The sequence below is a fragment of the Sorex fumeus genome, unplaced genomic scaffold (genome assembly GCF_029834395.1).
Source record: "Sorex fumeus unplaced genomic scaffold, SorFum_2.1 ptg000146l, whole genome shotgun sequence".
Taxonomy (NCBI): Eukaryota; Metazoa; Chordata; class Mammalia; order Eulipotyphla; family Soricidae; genus Sorex; species Sorex fumeus.
Genome location: NW_026606203.1, coordinates 895,807 through 918,800, shown reverse-complemented (window position 1 = coordinate 918,800; position 22,994 = coordinate 895,807). Strand labels below are relative to the sequence as shown.

Sequence of the window (22,994 nt, the reverse complement as noted above, 5' to 3'; positions counted from 1 at the left end):
TGCCCGGCAAGATACCCAGATACCCAGAATATCTTGCCCTCATAGCAAAAGCCTAGCAAGCTACCCATGACGTATTCAATAGGCCAAAACCAGTAACAACAAGTCTCACAATCTGTTGTAAGATGTTACTGGTGCCCACTCGAACAAATGGACGAACCACGGGAGGATAGTGCTACAGTGCTATGATTGAAAAAAATGGTGGTTTCTTTCAATATGACAACATTTACTGTGATAAGTTGTAGATGAATCGAGATGTGTTAAAATGTAAAAATAGTGAGAAGAAATTGTAAATGCACAAGTATCTTATTTTACAAAACAAACAGTTGTTCTCAATCTAAAACTGTAGAATATAAAGAAAAACATATGCTCATTTGTGTGAAAATCTTACAATCTGAAAGAAAAGATAAAAAGTAAATTAAGTGATCAAAAAAGAAGCAAAACAAACAACTAATGGCAATTAATATGATAGGCAAATGATGAATGTTTTTAATAAATTACTGCTGTGAAATAAATCAATATTTACCTATTAAACTTGTATAGAAAAAATAAGCATAAACCATTATCATATAATCTCTATTGAAAGAAGTGTAAATTCCTCGTAAACACAAGAGCAATTTTCAAGCTCACTAGTAGACAAAGATCCCAAATTAAAATGACAAATTAAAATGTGTCCCCAAATTACAAACATTTAAATATCAGGTAACATCTTTTCCTAGCAAAGATGCTATAAATGGATCTTTTGAAGTTATTTTACTGAGAATTAAATCTGTATAATTGTACGGCAATATGTCCTTGGTTTAAAGCAGTTTAATATTCTTTAAGTAAATTAGCTTTTGTGAGCGTATATGGAAATTCAGGGATCAAACCCATAACCTCACAAATGTGAGGCAAATATTTTACCACTGATATATGTTTTCAACCACAGTTAGTGATTTTGTTTTTTTTTTCTATAGTGTGAGGAATAGAACCCAAAATTTCATACTTGCAAGCCAAGTGCTTTAGCCCTGAGCTACATACCCAGTCATAAGTAAGTTAGCTTTTTTTTTTATTTTTGGGTCACACCTCGCGATGCACAGGGATTACTCCTGGCTCTCCACTCAGGAATTACCCCTTGCAGTGCTCAGGGGAACATATGCTGTGCTGGGAATTGAACCCAGGTCAGCCGCTTGCAAGGTAAACATCCTACCAGCTGTGCTATCGCTCGAGCCCTAGTAAGTTAGCTTTTAATATCAGATATTAAGTAAACAATCAGAAATGTAGACAAATAGATATAAATGTTCACAACAATATCATCTTAGCAGTAAAACATTGCAATTATAAAAAACTCAATAAAATGATATAGTATCGGAGATTTATATATTTTTTTTATTTTTTTATTTTTATTTTTTATTTTTTTTCCCCTTTATTTTATTTTATTTTTTTAAAGTTGTAGATTTACAATTTTTTGTGCTTTGGTTTCAATTATACAATGATCAGATACCCATCCCTCCACCAGTGCCCATTTTCCACCACCATGGATAATATCCCTCCCACCCCCATCCCCCCATCCCCCCCTGCCTCTGTGGCAGGGCAATCCCCTGTGTTCTCTCTCTCCGTTTGGGTGTTGTGGTCTGCAAAAGAGGCATTGAGTGGCAAACATGTTCAGTCCATAGTCTACTTTCGACATGCATCACCCCTCCTGGGAGGATCCTCCAAACATACTTTATTTGGTGCTCCCTTCTCTATCTGAACTGCCCTTTCCTCTAGGATACCTGGCTGGCCTCTAAGTTATGGAGTAATCTTCCTGGTGCTGATCTCAGCTATTCTTGGGTATTAATCTCATACTTTGTTACTTTATATCCCCCAGATGAATGCAATCTTTCTATGTCTATCCCTCTCTTTCTGACTCATTTCGCTTAGCATGATACTTTCCATATTGTACCACTTGTATGTAAATTTCATGACTTCATCTTTTCTAATAGCTACATAGTACTCCATTGTGTAGATGTACCAAAGTTTCTTTAAACAGTCATCTGTTCTTGGGCATTCAGGTTTCTTCCAGTTTCTGGCTATTGTAAAGAGCGCTGCAATGAACAAACAAGTGCAGATGTCACTTCGACTATACATTTTTGCCTCTCTGGGATATATTCCCAGGAGTGGTATTGCTGGGTCAAATGGGAGCTCAATTTCTAATTTTTTGAGAATCGTCCATACTGTTTTCCAGAAGGGCTGAGCCAGTGGACATTCCCACCAACAGTGAAGGAGTGTCCCTTTCTCGCCACATCCACGCCAGCATTGGTTGCTTTTGTTCTTTTGGATGTGGGCCAGTCTCTGAGGTGTGAGATGGTATCTCATTGTGGTTTTGATCTGCATCTCCCTGATGATTAATGATGTAGAGCATTTTCTCATGTGCTTTTTTGCCATTCAGATTTCTTCTTTGAGAAAGTTTCTGTTCATTTCATTGCCCCATTTTCTGATGGGGTTGGATGTTTTCTTCTTGTGGAGTTTAACCAGTATTCTGTATATCCTGGATATCAACCCCTTGTCAGATGTGTATTCGGTGAATATCCTTTCCCATTCTGTAGACTGTCTTTGTATTTTGGTCACTGTTTCTTTGGAGGTGCAGAAGCTTCTTAGTTTAAGATAGTCCCATTTATCTATCTCTGTTTTCACTTGCTCGGCCAGTGGCGTGGCATCTTTGAAGATACCATTAGCTTCAATGTCATGGAGGGTTTTGCCAACTTTATCTTCAATGTACCTTATGGTTTCTGGTCTGATGTTGAGGTCTTTAATCCATTTTGATCTTACTTTTGTACATGGTGTTAGGCAGAGTTCTGAGCCTATTTTTTTGCATGTAGCCGTCCAGTGATGCCAACACAATTTATTAAAGAGGCTTTCCTTACTCCACTTCACATTACTTGCACCTTTATCAAAGATTAGATGAGCATATGATTGAGGAGAGATGCCAGTGTATTCAACCCTGTTCCATTGGTCTGCAGTTCTGCCTTTGTTCCAGTACCATGCTGTTTTAATTATTACTGCTTTGTAGTACAGTTTGAAGTTCGGGAGGTTGATTCCTCCCATTTTCTTTTTCCCAAGAATTGCTTTAGCTATTCGTGGGGGCTTATTGTTCCATATAAATTTCAAGAGTGTTTGCTCCATTTCTTTGAAGAATGTCATGGGTATCCTTATAGGGATTGCATTGAATTTATACAATGCTTTTGGTAGTATTGCCATTTTGACAATGTTAAGTCTCCCGACCCATGAGCAGGGGATATCTTTCCATTTCCTCATGTCCTCTTTTATTTCCTGAAGTAGCGTTTTGTAGTTTTCTTTGTACAGGTCCTTTACTTCCTTAGTTAAGCTGATTCCTAGGTACTTGATTTTCTGGGGCACAATTGTGAACGGGATTGTTTTTTTCATGTTGCTTTCTTCTCTCTCACTGTTTGAGTATAGGAAAGCCACAAAGAAAGAGAATTTACAAACCGATATCCCTGATGAACATATATGCAAAGATCCTCAACAAACTACTAGCAAATAGAATCCAACTACTCATCAAAAAGATCATACACCATGACCAAGTAGGATTCATCCCAGGGATGCAAGAATGGTTTAACATTCGGAAATCAATCAACATAATCCACCATATCAACAAAAGAAAAGATAAAAAGCATATGATCATATCAATAGATGCAGAGAAAGTATCTGAGATTTATATTTTAAAGATTATACTTGTATATATACAGATATAAATACATAATTGAAAGACTCCTGCATTTTACTTGTATGTTTATTGTGGTTCTATTTTCTTCTTAATTTAGTTATCCCATGAACAATACAAATTTGGACTTCTATATGATTTTCTGTCAATAATTATATTTTTAAACTTTTTTGGAGATTGGTATTCATGTGAAATAATTAAAGATGATCAATATATCCTAGAAATATCAAAAAATCTAAGACAAAGTATGCCATGCATGTATAAGATATATGCAGATAATTTATTTGATTGGCCCCCAGAATTAGTAGAGGGGTTAAAGCACATACCATGCACACAGTCAACCAAACTTATGGCTGGCATCACCAGGAATGACCCTTGAGCACAGAGTCAGAAGTCCCAAGCACCACATACTATGGCCCAAATACCCCACAAAAACAAAAATACAATTTATCACTTATTACTCTAAAATACAAATTCATTATAAAGTCCATTATAAAATCCATTATAATTTGTTTAAATGTATCAAAATTTACAGATTTACAGGCCACAAATAGCACTAATTGCAGACAATGTGAGTAAATACTATTAAAAAACCATCTTCTTGGTCAACAGCAGACTATCTCTTAAATTTGGGGGTTTTCAAAAGTTATATACCAGTTAGCACCATTAACCACTATGTCACTCAAGAATCAGTTATATGTTTTTCTTTTCTTTTCTTTTCTAACTTTTTTGTGGTAGGGGAGCGCACCCAGATGTGCTCTGGGCTCACTTCTAACTCTGTATCCAGAGATCACTCCTGACAGGCTCAGGGTTCCGGGAACTGAACTCAGGTTAGCCGCATACAAGGTAAACACCCTCTACATACTGCACTAACTCTTTTGCCTATATGTTTCTTTTTAATAATGACATGTTAATAAAACATTTTTTTAATTAAAAATCATTTCCAAACAAAAGCAACCGATGCTGGCGCGGATGTGGCGAGAAAGGGACACTCCTTCACTGTTGGTGGGAATGTCGACTGGTTCAGCCCTTCTGGAAAACAGTATGGACGATTCTCAAAAAATTAGAAATTGAGCTCCCGTTTGACCCAGCAATACCACTCCTGGGAATATATCCCAGAGAGGCAAAAATGTATATTCGAAGTGACATCTGCACTTGTTTGTTCATTGCAGCGCTCTTTACAATAGCCAGAAACTGGAAGAAACCTGAATGCCCAAGAACAGATGACTGGTTAAAGAAACTTTGGTACATCTACACAATGGAGTACTATGTAGCTCTTAGAAAAGATGAAGTCATGAAATTTACATACAAGTGGTACAACAGGGAAAGTATCATGCTAAGCGAAAAGAGTCAGAAAGAGAGGGATAGACATAGAAAGATTGCATTCATCTGGGGGATATAAAGTAACAAAATATGAGATTAATGCCCAAGAATAGCTAAGATCAGCACCAGGAGGATTACTCCATAGCTTAGTGGCCAGTCGGACATTCTAGAGGAAGGGGCAGCTCAGACAGAGAAGGGAACACCAAATAAAGGGTGTTTGGAGGATCCTCCCAGGAGGGGAGATGCATGTCGAAAGTGGACTATGGACTGAACATGTTTGCCACTCAATACCTCTTTTGCAGACCACAAAACCCAAAAGGAGAGAGAGAACACAGGGGATTTCCCTGCCACAGAGGCAGGGGGGGATGAGAGGATGTGGGTGGGGGGGATATTATCCATGGTGGTGGAAAATGGGCACTGGTGGAGGGATGGGTATCTGATCATTGTATAATCAAACCCAAGCACAAAAAATTGTAAATCTACAACTGTACCTCATGGTGTTTCACTAATAAAAAAAATTTTTAAAAATCATTTCCAAATTGTTTTTGAAGAAGGCAAAGAATACATGTTGTAAGTGACCATATAAAAGAAAGAAAATTAAAGTAAAGTCCTTGGTAAGTTCTCGTAGTCTTGGAACCATGTTGCCCATGGGGTAGTCAGCTAGCTAAGTCTTCCTTAACTTGGATTTCCCTTGTTCACATCCCTGATACCACTCTTTTCCTCCTCAGATCCCATTCCCAGTAAATCATGTGCTCACCAAATCTTGTTGTTTCAAGCTTTGTTTTCAGAGGAACCCAAATTTCAAGTCCTTCCTTTTGCACTTATTGTCTCTATGTCCATCATTTCAGACTTTTCTCCCAGCATTTTTTCCTCACTGAATACAACTGTCCTTCGAGAGAGTTGAAGCTTGTTAGTTTTAATAGATGACTGGGATCATTTTCCTCTAGCCATACATGAAAGGTAGCAAAACACTTTTCAAGTTGTTCTGTTCCCAGCCAGTCAACTACCCTTGCCTGGGAAAATTGATTAGCAGTTTAGTCTCAGGTCTGTCAGAAACCGTATTTGTTTTCCTCCATTTCCACCAAAGAAGTTACTGGTACCAAGCAGACTTATTATAATATATGTTCCTGTTAATCCACTTGCACTTGGGATCCATGTGAACACCTTCCACCTGGCGTTTATGAACCGTGGTCATCAAGTTTGCTTTTCTGGTGGCATTCTGTTTCTCACTATTCCTCTCCACAGCTAAGTGATGTGAAAATACCATCTTTAGTAAATGGTATGATTGAAAGTTCCAGAAGGAATGCCAGCCCTTTCAGCTTTCAGCTCTCTCGGTCTTATATGTAACCTGTTCTTTGGAACCTATCTTATTTTCGTATTTTTGTTTTGCTTATCATTTACGAAAAACATGTTAACATACTTAGAAAATATCTACCAACTCTCCCATGCTGATCACCAGCTGTCAGTTCCCTACCCTTCCCGGTTTCCTTCCCATACATCCTTCACTCCATTAACTCTCGTAGGACCATCTCTTTCCACCACCACCTTCCAGGCTCAAGGTCAAGCGGTACCAACCCCAAGATTCTACCAGTTTGTGGTTGGTTGAGTGGGAGAATGATGTCATAAAGTAGGCAGTTGAAAGTTAGAGGCAAGCCGATCAGGAGGTCAGATTCCCAAGAGGAAGACCAGATTGGATAGAGAGAGAGGTAGAATGAAGCAGGCTAGGGAGATGGAATCCTACACGACAGTTATAACAGTTTCACCATCCTCAGACTCTTATGTTAGAAAACTACTCCCATTATACTCAAGAGCTTACATATTTCATTAACAAATAAATAAAATTACTAAATAATCATTTACTTTGCACTGTTCACCAACATCATTAGGTTTTATTAGTAGTATATTTTATATAAATTTTACAGCACAGTGGGTAGGCCATTTGCCTTGCAGGAGGCCAACCCAAAGTTTCATACACTCAAGCCAAGTGCTTTAACCCTTAGCCACATAATCAGTCATCAGCCAGTTAGCTTTTAACTACTGATCTTAAGTAAACAATCTGAAAATTAGACAAGTAGATAAAAATCTTCACATCAATATAGACTTAGCAGTAAAACATTTCAATTATGAAAAACTCCAAAATTTTATAGTCACTGAAATTTATTTTTAAAAATCATGCTTGTATATAGACTAATGTAAACACATAATTGAAAGACTCCAAAGAAATGTAGCTTCATTTTACTTGTATGTTTCTTGTGGTTCTATTTCTTCTTAATATAGTTATCCCACGAACAATACAAATTTGAACTTCTATATGATTTTTTTCAATAATTACATTTTGAAACACTTTTGGCCATTGGTATTGATGTGGAATAATTAAAGATGATCAATATGGGGACGGGGACGGAGGCCCAGCTCTGGTCAACCAAGCTGAATGGCTCCTATTACAACCAGGTACAGCCTGCCCCCAAGGGCCTGGGACCCTCTGTGCGCATGCACAGCTAGCTCCACCTCCTAGAAAGCCTGTTTCACCCCTGATCTGCGCGGGATGGGCACGCAGGCCCAGCTCTGGGCAACCAGGCTGAACGGCTCCGATTTCAACCAGGTGGAGCCCGCCCCAAAGGGCCTGGGACCCTCTCTGCGCATGCACAGTCAGCTCCATCGTCGTTCCCAACTCCTTGCTCAGTGCCAGGGACTCTTTCCGGAGCCGCGGCCGCATTAGCGGCCGTGAAATATTTTCCCACTACATATGCCATAGGAACCATAAGCAACCTTCTTCGATGGAAAATTCTCTAGTTTAGCTCAGTCACTAGAAACACAGTAGCCAATAACTCATAAGCCTATCTTAACTCACACTGCATATCAAGCAGAATAGTAACAGTGAATGTTAAGGACTAAACCACAGTTTTCACAATGGTAAAGCAACGCAAAAGCCCACCAAACTTTCTTATTGAAGTGTCTAGCCCAGATGACACCAACAGTACTGCAGTGTTAGACAACCTCTCTGACAAGGAATTCAGAAGGGAGCTACTTAGGATGCTTCGGGAAGTAAAAGAAACAATGGAAAGCAATGCCAATAGAAGACAAGAGGATTTGAAGGCAGAAATAAGGAAAATGCAATCAGAAATGTCAGGCCTGAAAAATCACGCAGGCGAATTGAAAAACTCAGTGGAAGGCCTCAGCAGCAGAGTAAGAGCTGCTGAGAACAGAATAAGTGAGCTCAAAGATGAAGTTCAGAGACTCTCCAGAAAAGAACAGAAAATGAAAAAGAGACTCACAATTCGGGAACAGATGGCAAGAGATGATCGTGATGAAGCCAAGAGGGCTAACATAAGAATTATTGGAGTCCCAGAGGTACAGGAAGAAAACCTTGATGAAGAAGAAACTGTCAATGACATCATTGATACAACGTTTCCAGAGCTGAAGAAAACTTGTGACCATATTCAGGATGCCCGAAGGGTACCAGCTAGAAGAAATCCGAATAAAAATACCCCAAGACACATTCTGATCAAAATGACCAAAACCTTAGACAGAGACAAAATTCTGAAAGCAGCAAGATCGAAGAAAGAAAACTCTTACAAAGGAGCATCCTTAAAATTCACAGCTGATTTTTCTGATGAAACCCTTATGGCCCAAAAACAGTGGTGGGACATAGTGAAAAAACTCAATAAAATAAATGCCTCCCCAAAAATACTTTACCCAGCGAGACTCTCATTCATACTAGAAGGAACAACACACAGTTTCACAGACAAACAAGAGCTCAGGAACTTCATGGACTCAAAACCATGGTTACAAGTACAACTAAATGGGCTACTTTAAGGCAAGACAGGCCTCTCAAATACACCAAATTTCAACAGAACAATGGGACAAAATCCCATAACAATAATCTTTCTCAATGTCAATGGGCTAAACGCACCAAATAAAGATATAGAGTGGCAGGATCGATTAGAAAATTGAACCGAAAATTCTGCTGCCTTCATGCAACACATCTAAATAGTCAAAGCAAACACAGACTCAGAGTCAAAGGCTGGAAAACAATCCTACAGGAAAACAGCTCCCATAAAAAAGCTGGGGTAGCCATCCTAATATCAAACCACATCGATTTCAGAGTGAGGAAGGTCATAAGAGACAGTGAAGGCCATTTCTTATTGATCAAAGGATCTGTAAAACAGGAAGAACTTACAATAATAAATGTATATGTACCTAATGAGAGACCAGCAAAGTACTTAAAACTCATAGATTTGAAAAAGACATCAACAGCAACACAATACTAGTGGGAGACTTCAACACTGCTTTGTCACCTCTTGATAGATCAACCAGACTCAAGCTTAGCAAGGACATACTTCATCTGAGGGAAACAATGGAAGAAAGGGACTTAATAGATATATACAGGACACTTCATCCACAAAAAGCTGAATACACATTCTTCTCAAGCGTACATGGAACATTCTCCAAGATAGACCACATGCTGAGCCTCAAAACATGCCTCCAAAAAATTAAGAAGATAGAGATTGTATCGACAATCTTCTCAGACCATAATGCGCTGAAATTAGAAGGAAATCACATACAAAAACCGAAAACTAAATGAAACACCTGGAAATTAAACAGTGCTCTACTAAACAACGAGTGGCTTAGACAGGAAATCAAAAAGGAAATCAAAAGATTCCTAGAAACGAATGAAAATGAGAACACGAGTTACCAAAACTTATGGGACACAGCAAAAGCTGTGTTAAGAGGAAAGTTTATAGCTCTACAAGCATTCCTCAGGAAGGAGGAGTGAGCACACATAAGTAGCCTAACGTTACAGCTTAAGAGCTTGGAGAAGGACCAAAAAAAGGAGCACAACCCGAACAGGAGAAAGGAAATGATAAAACTCAGAGCAGAGATTAACGAGATGGAAACCCAAAAAAAATCCGAAAGATCAATGAAACCAAGAGCTGGTTCTTCGAGAAAATTAACAAGATTGATAAGCCTCTAGCAAAACTCACAAAGAAAGGGAGAGAGAAAACCCTAATAAACCGAATCAGAAATGAAAAGGGGGTCTTACAACATAAACTACAGAAATTCAAACGATCCTCAGGGAGTACTTTGAGAAACTGTATGCCACAGAACATCAAAACTTCGAGGAAATGGATAAATTCCTAGACTTCTGCAGACTCCCAAGGCTGAATCAAGAAGACCTGGAATACCTGAACAGACCTATCACCGTCAAGGAAATTGAAATGGTAATAAAAAGTCTCTCCACGCACAAAAGTCCTGGTACGGATGCATTCACTAGTGAATTCTTCCAAATCTTTAAAGCAGACTTACTCCCAATCCTCTTTAAGCTTTTCCACGAAATGGAAATATCAAAAACACTTCCAAACAGTTTCTACGAAGCAAATATCACACTGATACAAAAAGCAGACAGAGATACCACAAAGAAAGAGAATTTACAAACCGATATCCCTGATGAACACATATGCAAAGATCCTCAACAAACTACTAGCAAATAGAATCCAACTACTCATCAAAAAGATCATACACCATGACCAAGTAGGATTCATCCCAGGGATGCAAGGATGGTTCAACATTCGGAAATCAATCAACATAATCCATCATATCAACAAAAGAAAATATAGAAAGCATATGATTACATCAATTGATGCAGAGAAAGCATTTAACAAGATCCAGCACCCCTTTATGATGAAAACCCTAGCCAAAATGGGTATAGAGGGGACCTTCCTCTACATAATTAAAGCCATCTACCACAAGCCTACAGCAAGCATCATCCTCAATGGGGAAAAAATGAGAGCGTTCCCTCTAAGATCAGGGACAAGACTAGGATGCCCACTCTCTCCACTGCTGTTCAATATACTACTGAAAGTACTTGTAATAGCGATTAGGCAAGAAAAAGATATTAAGAGCATTCAGGTAAGAAAGGAAGAAATCAAGCTCTCACTATTCGCAGATGATATGACAATATACTTAGAGAACCCAATAACTTCCACCAAAAAACTCCTAGAAACAATAGACTCGTATAGTAAAGTTGCAGGCTATAAAATCAATACCCAAAAGTCCATGGCTTTGCTATATGCAAACAGTGAGAGAGAAGAAAGCAACATGAATAAAACAATCCTGTTCACAATTGTGCCCCAGAAAATCAAATACTTAGGAATCAGCTTAACTAAGGAAGTAAAGGACCTATACAAAGAAAACTGCAAAACGCTACTTCAGGAAATAAAAGAGGACATGAGGAAATGGAAAGATATCCCCTGCTCATGGGTTGGGAGACTTAACGTTGTCAAAATGGCAGTACTACCGAAAGCATTGTATAAATTCAATGCAATCCCTATAAGGATACCCATGACATTCTTCAAAGAAATGGAGCAAACAGTCCTGAAATTTATATGGAACAATAAGCCCCCACGAATAGCTAAAGCAATTCTTGGGAAAAAGAAAATGGGAGGAATCAACCTCCCGAACTTCAAACTGTACTACAAAGCAGTAATAATTAAAACAGCGTGGTACTGGAACAAAGACAGAACTGCAGACCAATGGAACAGGGTTTAATACACTGATATCTCCCCTCAATCATATGATCATCTAATCTTTGATAAAGGTGCAAGTAATGTGAAGTGGAGTAAGGAAAGCCTTTAACAAATTGTGCTGACATCACTGGACGGCTACATGCAAAAAAATGGGCTCAGAACTCTGCCTAATACCGTGTACAAAAGTAAGATCAAAGTGGATTAAAGACCTCAACATCAGACCAGAAACCATAAGGTACATTGAAGACAAAGTTGGCAAAACCCTCCATGACATTGAAGCTAATGGTATCTTCAAAGATGCCACGCCACTGTCTGAACAAGTGAAAACAGAGATAGATAAATGGGACTTTCTTAAACTAAGAAGCTTCTGCACCTCCAAAGAAACAGTGACCAAAATACAAAGACAGTCTACAGAATGGGAAAGGATATTCGTCGAATACACATCTCACAAGGGGTTGATATCCAGGATATACAAAATACTGGTTAAAATCCACAAGAAGATAACATCCAACCCCATGCAAAAATGGGACAATGAAATGAACAGAAACTTTCTCAAAGAAGAAATCCGAATGCTACAAAATCACATGAGAAAATGCTCTACATCATTAATCATCAGGGAGATGCAGATCAAAACCACAATGAGATACCATCTCACACCTCAGAGACTGGCCCACATTCAAAAGAACAAAAGCAACTGATGCTGGCACGGATGTGGCGAGAAAGGGACTCTCCTTCACTGTTGGTGGGAATGTCGACTGGTTCAGCCCTTCTGGAAAACAGTATGGACGATTCTCAAAAAATTAGAAATTGAGCTCCCTTTTGACCAGCAATACCACTCCTGGGAATATATCCCATAAAGGCAAAAATGTATAGTCGAAGTGATATCTGCACTTGTTTGTTCATTGTAGCACTCTTTACAATAGCCAGAAACTGGAAGAAACCTGAATGCCCAAGAACAGATGACTGGTTAAAGAAACTTTGGTACATCTACACATTGGAGTACTATGTAGCTCTTAGAAAAGATGAAGTCATGAAATTTACATACAAGTTACAACATGCAAAGTATCATGCTAAGCGAAATGAGTCAGAAAGAGAGGGATAGACATAGAAAGATTGCATTCATCTGGGGGATATAAAGTAACAAAATATGAGATTAATACCCAAGAATAGCTGAGATCAGCACCAGGAGGATTACTCCATAGCTTAGTGGCCAGTCGGGCATTCTAGAGGAAAGGGCAGCTCAGACAGAGAAGGGAAAACCAAATAAAGGGTGTTTGGAGGATCCTCCTCCCAGGAGGGGAGATGCATGTCGAAAGTGGACTATGGACTGAACATGTTTGCCAATCAATGCCTCTTTTGCAGTCCACTACACCCACAAGGAGAGAGATAACACAGGGGATTGCCCTGCCACAGAGGCAGGAGGGATGGGGGTATGGGGGTGGGGGGGATATTATCCATGGTGGTGGATATTGGGCAATGGTGGAGGGATGGGTATCTGATCATTGTATAATCAAACCCAAGCACAAAAATTTGTAAGTCTACAACTGTACCTCATGGTGTTTCACTAATAAAAAAATTTTAAAAAAAGATGATCAATATGTCCTAGAAAAATCAAAAAATCTAAGAAAAAGTATGCTATGCATGTAGCAAGTATCATGCTGTTTTAATTATTACTACTTTTAGTAAAGTTTGTGGTTCGGGAGGTTAATTCCTCCCATTTTCTTTTTCCCAAGAATTGCTTTATCTCATCGTGGGGGTTTATTGTTCCATATAAATTTCAGGAGTGTTTGCTCCAATTCTTTGAAGAATGTCATGGGTATCCTAATAGGGATCACATTGCATTTGTACAGTGCTTTTGGATGTATTGCCATTTTGACAATATAAATTCTCCAGATCCATGAACAGGGGATATTTTTCCATTTCCTCGCGTCCTCTTTTATTTCAAGAAGCAGCGTTTTGTAGTTTTCTTTGTACAGTTCCTTTACTTGCTTAGTTAAATTAATTCCTAGGTAGTTGATTTTCCGGCACACAATTGTGAATGGGATTGTTTTCATCTTTTTCTTCTCTCTCACTATTTGTGTATAGTAAAGCCATGGACTTTTAGGTATTTATTTTATACCTTTAACTTTACTCTCGAGTGTATTATTTCTAGGAGTTTCTTGGTAGAGGTTTTATGGTTCTTTAAGTATAGTATCATATCATTTGCGAATAGTGAGAGCTTGATTTCTTCCTTAACTATTTGCATGGCCTTAATCTCTTTTGCTTGCCTAATTGCTATTGCTAGTATTTCTAGTACTATGTTCAACACCAGTTGAAAGAGTCGGAATCCTTATCTCGTTCCTCATCTTAGGCGGAACGCTCTCAGATTTTCCACATTGAGGATGATGCTTGCTGTATGCTTGTGCTAGCTGGCTTTAATTATATTGGGGTAAGTCCCCTCTATCCCCAATTTGGCGAGGGTTTTCATAATAAACGGATGCTGGATCTTGTCAATTGCTTTCTCTACATCTATTGATATGATCATATGAGTTTTTTCTTTTCTTTTGTTGATATGATGGATTATGTTGATTGATTTCCGAATGTTAAACCATCCTTGCATCGCCCGGGATGAATCCCACCTGGTCATGGTGTATGATCTTTTTGATGAGTTGTTGAATTCTATTTGCTAGTATTTTGCTCAGAATCTTCTCATCCGGGTTCATCAGTGATATCGACCTGTAGTTTTCTTCTCTCATGGTGTCTTTGTTTCCATTTGGTATTAGAGAGAGATGGGCTTCATAGAAACTGTTTGGGAGAGTTTCTGTTTTTTCAATTTCCTGTAAAAGTTTGAGAAGGACGGGCAGTAGATCCTCTTTAAATGTTTGGAAAAATTCGGTAGTGAATCCATCTGGACCTGGCTTTTGTTTTGGGGAAGATTTTGATTACAGTTTCAATTTCATTTATGTGACTAGGTCTATTCAGCTATTTTATATCTTCTTGACTCATCTTTGGGAGATTATAGTAATCCAGGAAGTTATCCATTTCTTCTAACTTCTCTTTTTTCTTGGCATACAGACTTTCAAAGTAGTCTCTGATGATCTTTTGAATTTCTTTGGTTTCCATTGTGATATCTCCATTTTTATTTCTGATTTGGTTTATTAGTGTTTTCTCTCTCTGTTTCTTTGTGAGTGTTGCTAGTGGTTTATCTACCTTGTTTATTTTCTCAAAGAACCATCTCTTGGTTTCATTGATCTTTCGGATTGTTTCTTAGGTTTCCATGTCGTTGATTTCTGCTCTAAGTTTTAGATCTCTTTCCTTCTGCCCGATGTAGGCTCCTTTTCTTGATCCTTTTATAAGAACTTGAGCTGTGAAATAAGTTGCTTAAGTGCATCTTTTCTTCCATCCGTAGATATGCTTGCAGAGCTATGAATTTTCCCCTTAATAGGGGTTTAGCTGCATCCCATAAGCTCTGGTAGTTCGTGTCTTCGTTCTCATTTGTTTCCAGGTATCATTTGATTTCTTCCTTGACGTCCTTCCTGACCCACACATTGTTCAGCAGTGACTTGTTTAGTTTCCAGGTGTTCGATTTGGTTGTCCGTGTCTGTGTGTGATTCACATCTATCCTCAGTGCATCATGGTCTGAAAAGATTGTTGATACTCTTTGTATCTTCCTGATTCTATTGAGTTATGTTTTGTGGCCTAGCACATAGTCTATTTTGGAAAATGTTCCATGCGCACTGGAGAAGAATGTGTATTCTTTCTTTGGGGGTGTAAAGCCCTGTATAGGTCTATAAGTCCTTTCTCTTCTATTTCTTCATTCAAAGCCAATGTTTCCTTGCTGAGTTTTGTTCTTGTTGATCTATCCAGAGGTGATAAGGCGTTGTTGAAGTCTTCATCTACTATTGTGTTGCTAGCACTGTCCTCTTTAAAATCTGTTAGCAGTTGTTTTAGGTATCTAGCTGTTCCTTCATTAGGTACGTATACATTTAAGAGTATGATTTCTTCCTGTGGAATGTATCCCTTGATGAAGAGAAAGTGGCCTTCGCTGTCCCTTCTAATCTTTTTCAGCCTGAAATTAATGTTGTCGGATACTAGTGTGGCCACCCCAGCTTTTTTGAGGGAGCTGTTTGCTTGCAGGATTGTTTTCCATCCTTTCTCTTTGAATCTGTGTTTGCTCTGATTGTTCAGATGAGTTTCTTGTAGACAGTAGAATGCTGGTTTCAGTTCCTGAATCCATATTGCCACTCTGTGTGCATTTAGAACATTGACATTAAGGGAGATTATTGTCACGGGGTTTTGTGCCATCTTCCTTTAGGAGTTGATTTACACGTGTTTTCCTTCTTATCTTACAGGAGCCCCTTTACTTCTTCTTTTAGATTTGGTTTTGAGTGTATGAAGTTCCTGAGTTTGTGTTTATCTAAAAAGTGGTGTATCGTTCACATCGAATTTGAGTTAGAGTTTAGCTGGATACAGTATTCTCGGTGAGGCGTTCATTTCTTTGAATTTTTTCACTATATACAACCATTGCCTTCGGGTTTGGAGGGTTTCCACTGATAGGTCTGCTGTGAATCTAAGGGGTGCTCCTTTGTATGTAATTTCTTTCTTTGACCTTGCTGCTTGTAATATTGTGTCTCTGTGCACAGCATCCATCGTTCTTACTATGATATGCTTGGAGTGTTTTTTCTGGGGTCTCCTTTAGCTGGTACCATTCTGGCTCCTTGGAATTGGATGTCTGCTTTCCTTAACTCTGGGAACTTTTCAGCAATGGTTTCTTTTACTCTAGCTTTTTCATTGGGGTTGTTTCCCTGTCCTTCTGGTACTCCAATGATTCTAATGTTCTTCCTCTTGGCGTCATCCCCTTGGTCTCTGATTCTCCTTAGAGCCATTTTGAGGTCTTTTCCTATTGCTTGTTCTTCCCAGTGGGAGTTATGTTGCTCATCTTCAAGTTCGCTGATCCTCTCTTCAGCTGCACTTATCCTATTGCTAAGGGCACTTACTGAGTTTTTAATTTCATCCACTGAATTCTTTATTTGTGACTCTTCTTTTTGTAGCTTTTTAAAATTCTGTTCTCTTTTTTTCCTGTATTTTCTTGACTCTCTGTTCTATTGTTTTTTCATTTCTTATTTTAGTCATTGGATATCTCTTCCATTGATTCTTTGAGTAGATCCTTGAACACCCTCGGCATTTTATCCTGGAATTCTTTATCAATGAGAGTGCAATTGTGGACAACCTCGATTGAGGATTTTTCTTTTCTTCATATTCTCCTTGTGGTGGAGATTTGCGCTTTGGAGGAGGTACTTTTTAGTTTTGAGCTTTTACAGCATATTTCATACAGGTCTTTTGTTAGAAATGGAGTAGGAGAGTGGAATGTTGTATTCTAGTAGAGGTGGTCAGAAATTTTTAGTTGGTATTAGGTGACAAAGTGAGAGATGAAAGTCCTGAGTGCCCAGATTGGGAAATATAACTGCGGCTGGCCACCCAGGAGAAGGCCACGCCCACTTCTGGGAGGACACACTCCCTATATGGTGGCCATGCCCCTGGCCCATCCCAGGGTCACTCCCACCCAGGATCCTGGAATGTAGGAGGAGCGATGGAAAATCCCATGGAGCTGCCTCAGGTGTCCCCTTCTGGAGGGTGTCCAGTTCTGCAGGAAAACGCGGGGGACTGGGGGTGAGGAGTGGTGAACCTGGCTTGTGCTCCCCCTACCCACCTGGAGGGGAGGGGCTGATTAGGTGATGGACAGTCCCAAGGAGCTGCTGCAGGTGTTCCCCGCAGGTGTCCCCCTGTGGAGGGTGTCGAGTTCAGCGGGAAAAGGCACGGGGCTCTTGTTTTATTTTTACTTTATGTTCCAATCTTAATGGTATCACCAGCCACTCAGTCAACCTAGCTAAACCCTAAAGTCTCTTCCACTTTCTCCTGCACAAGTCTCTGCTTTCTGACAAAAGGGAGGACCTCAGAATGCTGACATAAATCTAATACCCAGGGCCGCAGGAGATAGTGTAGTGCTTATGGAACTTGTCTCACATGCACTCAATTTAACTCCCAGCACCACATGATTGCCAGAGTATCAAAGGCTGTATAGCCTCAGAGGACCCCAAGCACCATGGCCACGTTTTCTGAGAATTGTCTGTAGGGCCCGCACACCTCCTGAGCATTGCTTTACAGACTCTCCCAGCAACCAAAACATACCTAATGCCCCAGAAACATGTACTTGTCTTAAATAGGGAGCCTCACTTGAGGTGAGTTTCACAAGGAAATATTGCATGAAAACATAAATCAAAGAGCAGGGGAGACAGTGTAAATCATGTGAGTACAGATCATATATTTGGTGAAATGTGTTAAGATTCAGATGCCCTAGTCTTCGCACCAGGGATATTCATTCAAAAATGCCCCAATATACTGGAAAAGTTCTAGAACATTAGATGACTGAAACTCAATTATGAGCAACTTTGTAACTGTTTATCTCTTAGTGATTCTAATCGTTAAAGTAAATTTTAAATATACCCATCAAAGTAACCTTTTTACCACTAAATGGGAAAGATACTTTCTAATACTTATCCTCACGAAAAGCTCAACAGAGTGTGACACTTGCCAGGAAATGTCCTCCCTTGCATTTTCTCATGATACTTATTAGTACTTAACTCTTCTGTTTCTTCCCTTTTCTCATGCCAAATCTTCGCATCTCCCTTGCAAGCTCCTGAAACATTATCCATTCAACATTGATGCACTTTGCCACTGCTCCTCTTGACGTCTTGTCCACGAACTGATTCTAAAACATAACATAGCTGCAATTACAGTATTCATGCCAAAGACAGTCATTGATATATCTTTGGGTTTAGCTTTCTACAAGCTATTGGCACACAGGTGAGTAACATTTTTTTCCTACAGTGAACACAACAATAGTTATGCTGGGTTTTAAAGTTCCATCAGTATTTTTAATGTTTTATTGAATATCTGTGATATAGACCATTACAAATCTATTCATAATTTGCTTCCAGTCATACAACGATCCAACTTCCATCCTTCCTCTAGTGTACATTTCCCAAAACCAATATTTCTGGTTCCCTAAAACCATCCCCCAACAAACTACCCCCACCCCCAGCCTGTCTCTATGGCAGGATCTTTAATTCTTTCTCTCTGTCTCCTATTTATTTTGTGCATTAAGGGTCTCATACAGGTACTAAGAGGTCATCATGTTTGTTGGAATTTAGCATTTTTATCAGGAAGGTAAGGTTGGAGTAGCTTTGAGGTATGGAAATGACTGCTGAGGCTTCCATAAGTACAGGGCAGTGGGTGTGGGATGCCCATCCTGCCCAGAGAAAGCCCGGAGATTTCAGTCACAAAACACACATATCCGAATTTTCAGCTGTAATGTTTCAGTGAGAGCCATCCTGAGACGGTGGAAACCAGAGGAGGGCATGGTGGCGATTTTGTATTGTTGGAGAAAGTGGCTGCACTGGGTTCTGGTTGGGTGGGCACCAAACTAACCTGCCTCCCTCCGATTTACCCTAGTGTCTTCAGCCTTTTGCAGTTCCAAGGTTAACTGTGGCTGTTGATATCTTCCAGATTTGTCTATGGGTCTCTGAAACAAGACCAATGCATTAGCTTGTATAGCTGAGCCAGGGGTGGTTTGTTATCATGGCTCCCACATATCTTTAGGGAGTTTAATTTCTCGAGAAACGTAGTCCTGAGTTGTTGGGAGCCAGCCAGAGGCACAGTGGCCATTTGAGGTTATCGGGAAGCATGAAGACACCATCAGACTGTTGATGCACTCACCTGAGGGTACAGGTTGACTTCCTGCAGGCACTGCACAACCAGACTAACAAATATTCATTGAATGAATGAACGAATAATCAACATTTTCAAAATGTGTCTCTTTCTTGCATTTTAGAAGGGTAACTTCTAACAGGAAAATAATCTTCATGGTATAATCAAGACCTACGATTTATTCTTAATATATTTAATAAAAGCTACACATTTTGGAAATTTATACAAAGAAATTCTTTTAAATTATCTGTCTTCATAATTTACTTGTAAATTACTAAGATTTCACTGTTTCTTCCACCGTTCTTAGCATAGAAATTTACAGACAGAATGTGCTAAGTAAAAATTCATTTTGGCACTTCTCTTCAAAGTAGTACTGGAAGTACTTGGAATAGAAAATAGATAAGAAAAAGATATTAAGGGTTTTTCATATATGAAAGGTAGAAACAATCTCTCACTATTCACAGAAGATATCATACTATATTTAGAGAATACTAAAATCTCTACGAAAAAACACCTAGAGGCAATCGACTTTTATAGTAAAATTGCAAGCTATAAACTCAATACCCAAAATTCTATGGCTGTTTTTATATGCAAGTAATGAGAGAGAAGAAAGTGACATGAAAATGCAATCCCACTCACAATCGTGCCTCAGAAAATCAAGAACCTTGGAATCAGCTTAACTAAGGAGGTAAAGGACCTATACAATAGGAAATTAAAAAGGACACGAGGAAATGGAAACATATATACTGCTTATGGAATGGGAGAATTAACATTGCCAAATGGCAATTCTCCAAGAACCAGTGTAAAAATTCAACTTGATCCCTATAAAGATACCCATGACATTCTTCAAAGAAATTGATCAAGCACTCCTGAAATTCACATGGAACAACAAACGCACACGAATAGCTAAAGCAATTCTTGGGGAAAAGACGATGGAGGCATCACTTTCCCCAACCTCAAACTCTACTACAAACGATAATAATGAGAACAGCATGGGACTGAAACAAAGGCTCAGCTGCAGACCAATGGAAAAGGATTGAATATACTGACACACACACTCAAATATATAATCATCTAATCTTTGATAAGGGAGCAAGAAATGTGAAGTGGAGCATGAGAGTCCTCTTTAACAAACTATGCAGAAAAAACTGGACAGCTACATGCAAAAAAAAATGGCTCAGACCTCTACCTAACATCATGCACAAAAGTCAGATAAAAATAAGTCAAAGTCCTCAACATCACACCAGAATCCCTCAGGTACAGCGATGACAAGGTCGGCAAATCCCTCCACGACATTGAAGCAAAAGGTATCTTCAAATATAACACGCCACTTGCCAAGCAACTGGAAACAGAGATAAACAAAGGGAACTATCTTAAATTAAGCAGCTTCTATACCTCAAAAGAAACAGTGACCAGAAACAAAGACTCCACCATGGGGGAAAGATACTCGCAGAAGCCTACCAGGTTCTCTGAGAGTGAGAACTGGACAATCAGAGTTGCTGTCTTCTAAATAAGATCCAGTCTCTGGATGTTGGCTATTGATGGCATTACATGGATCCAGGGGTAGTTCGTGGTTGTAACACTTAATTACTAGAAGATGGGGGATCTGGAAGGAGGGGGCACAGTCTTGATCTGAGCAGCCATGGAGATCTCATCCCCCGGTCCCGCACATTTGGGTTCCTCTTCCAGTTCCTTCATGCATGAGGCTCCGTCAAGCTTGGGAAGAGTGGTCTTAAGCGTACCTATGGCTGGTTGCAGAGGTCTTCAGCTGCCGGGGCTCTGCTCAGTGCGGTGAGGGAATCTCACCACGCCACCTCCAAGAAGCCCCAGTGAGGAAAGCCAGGTGCGAGGTCAGGAGATTGTTGTTTTAGACATATTTGGAATTAATTTTAGATCGAAAAGTACACATCATTGAAAATACTTATGTGCTTAGTAATAAATTACTACACACTTGTTCAATCACGTCAGAGACCTCACTCTGCTCAGAGAACTAGATTTTTAATTACAGATCCGTTTTGACCATGTGTCATTACTGAGAATCACTATCAGTAGATATGAAACTCACTATACAGAAAGATGCACACAGGTTACTATGAGTCATCTATGTTGTTAATGTGAGTTGGCCATTAAACTTCACTGAGACCCTTTGTTCTGACCTTTATAGGAGCCACATGATTCTCACCTTCCGTTCAAGTTGAACTTGTAATAAGGTGGAATGAAATCATCAATATGCTTCTCACCTCATTCTTCAGGAGAAAAATCCTACATACATTCAAGGTGGTCAAAGTGCAGACAACACCATCCACCTTTTCCTGGAGATGTATAGGGGACTGAGGTGAGAACAGCAAAAGGCTCTAGTTTAATGGTCTTAATTAAGGTTTCAGGGAACGACATTAAACAACCTCATATACCATCTTCCAAAAGAATTATTTTGTAAAACTGATGCCTAGGGTATGGTAAAAGATAATATGGTAAAAACCATATTTTTCTTTCTGGGACATTAAATTTCTAAATCTATTTATGCATGCTGCTTTGAAATACATTCCTTGATTAGGAATCATTGTCTGCCATAGGAGTGAGGAAGGACAACACTCAAAGTAATAAGAAGAGAAAATATGGAAAAATTAACTCCTACTAAGTTTAACACATTTACTAAAATTGAAATGATAAAATGATGAGCATGGTCCTTGCACAGAGATGATATGCAAACTTGTAAAGCATTCCATATTTTTGTTGCAAGAAGAATGACCAGGTCTACTTTAAGCTAAGAAAATCCCCACAAGTACAAAAATTCTACATAAAGAGAGCACAAGTCCCCATCACAACAATCTCTCTCAATGTCAATAGACTAAATGTGCCAATTCAGAGGCACAGAATAGGAAGATGAATTAGAAAACTGAAACCAACGATCTGCTGCCTGCAAGAAACACGTCTGAACAATCAAAGCACCCATGGGCTAAAAGTAAAAGAGTGGGAAATAAGTTTTCAAGAAAATATCACCTCCACAAAGCTGGAGTGGCCATACTAGTATCAGACCACATGGACTTCAGGCTAAAGGTTATCAGAGACAGTGAAGGTCATTTCTTAATGATCATGGGATATGTACATCAGAAAGAACTCACCCTCCTCAATGTATATGATCCTAATGACAGACCAGCAAAATACTTAAAAACAACTTCTAATTGACTTATAGAAAAACATTGATAGCAACACAATACTAGAAGGAGATTTCAACACTTCTTTGTCACTTCTCCATAGATCAAACAGACTGAATCTCAGCAAGGAAATCTTTTCTTTAAGGTAAGTAATGAACAACCATTGGCTTAGAAAAGAAATCAAAGAGGAAATAAAAAGTTTCCAGAAACAAATGAGAATGAGGACACAAGCTGCCAGAACTTGTGGGACACAGCAAAAGCAGTGTTAAGAGGAAAGATTATAGATCTGCCAGAATTCATCAGGAAGAAAGAAAGGGCCTACATGAATAAATTAGAGCTCAAGATTTTGGAAAATGACCAAGAAAAGTAGTCCAAACTAGGCTGGAGGAAGGAAATAATAAAACTTGTACCAGACATCAATGAGCTAGAATCCCAAAATACAATCCAAAAGAACAATAAAAGCAAAAGCTGGTTCTTTGAGAAAATAAATAAGATCAATAAACCATGAGAAGCCTCTCAATGAAACAAAGAGAAAGAATTCTA

The 22,994-nt window shown here is 39.1% G+C and overlaps 1 pseudogene; it reads left to right on the top strand.

The window, feature by feature from the left end:
* Positions 1 to 21,934: 21,934 nt before the first annotated feature.
* Positions 21,935 to 22,028, top strand: LOC130016152 (uncharacterized; annotated as a pseudogene).
* Positions 22,029 to 22,994: the final 966 nt, after the last annotated feature.